Source organism: Nicotiana attenuata, unplaced genomic scaffold (assembly GCF_001879085.1).
Source record: "Nicotiana attenuata strain UT unplaced genomic scaffold, NIATTr2, whole genome shotgun sequence".
Taxonomy (NCBI): Eukaryota; Viridiplantae; Streptophyta; class Magnoliopsida; order Solanales; family Solanaceae; genus Nicotiana; species Nicotiana attenuata.
The window spans coordinates 362,424-362,993 of record NW_017670828.1 but is presented as its reverse complement, the minus strand read 5'-3'; positions in this window follow the sequence as shown (position 1 = coordinate 362,993).

Genomic DNA, 570 nt, shown 5'->3' with positions numbered 1-570 from the left:
AATTATTTTCAGGACTATCATTTTTTGTGAATAATTTATCTTATTCTCATATTTACACCCAGATATGGGTTCAGCCTAGACCTTACCTTGTAGGAATAGTGGTCCTAAATACCCTCTAGGACTTATAGGACGGGACGGGTAATAGCACGCAATAAGCATTCGTGACCAATCCACACGTTTAAATAACCTTTACGGGGTGGGAAGGGTAGAATATGGAGATGATGACCGATGCGCTAATATCACGTGCGACCCCTCTTTGAGGAGTGATTGCTGGGTATTGCATTGAAGTGATCCATATTAATCATAAACCTAGGATCCCTTTTCCTTTGTTTGTATTTGTTTGCTCTCTTTAGAATTGTTTAGACCTTTCAAATCTCTGCTCTCTTTCTACTTACTTTCACAAGTTTCAATTTAATTGCAAATCCTTATTTGAGCCTTGATTGATTATTTGTGAAGTCACAACATAGCATGGCCGGGAACCACACTAGTGGATCTTGAGGGGTGCCTAACACCTTCCCCTGAAGATAATTTCTAGCCCTTACCCGAATTCTGGTTTTCAAATTCAAAACC